This window comes from Bos indicus, chromosome 26, assembly GCF_029378745.1.
Source record: "Bos indicus isolate NIAB-ARS_2022 breed Sahiwal x Tharparkar chromosome 26, NIAB-ARS_B.indTharparkar_mat_pri_1.0, whole genome shotgun sequence".
Lineage (NCBI taxonomy): Eukaryota > Metazoa > Chordata > Mammalia > Artiodactyla > Bovidae > Bos > Bos indicus.
Genome location: NC_091785.1, coordinates 22,232,418 through 22,232,640, shown reverse-complemented (window position 1 = coordinate 22,232,640; position 223 = coordinate 22,232,418).

Below are 223 nucleotides of genomic sequence, written 5' to 3'. Positions count from 1 at the left end.
GCCTGCCTGGTGTGTCTGTGAGCTGCTGTAGCCTCTGCCTGCCTTTCTCCTGGGAAGGGACAGAGACTGGAGGTGAATGGGAACCCAGGCAAGTTAACAGTTCTCCAAACGGGCCAGGCCTGAGTCAGCTCCTGAACAACTCAGAAAGGAGTAGGGGTGGACATTAAGAGGGAGGATTCGTGGAGCCGGGAATTAGGCCTGTCTACCCATCAGCATGTCCTAG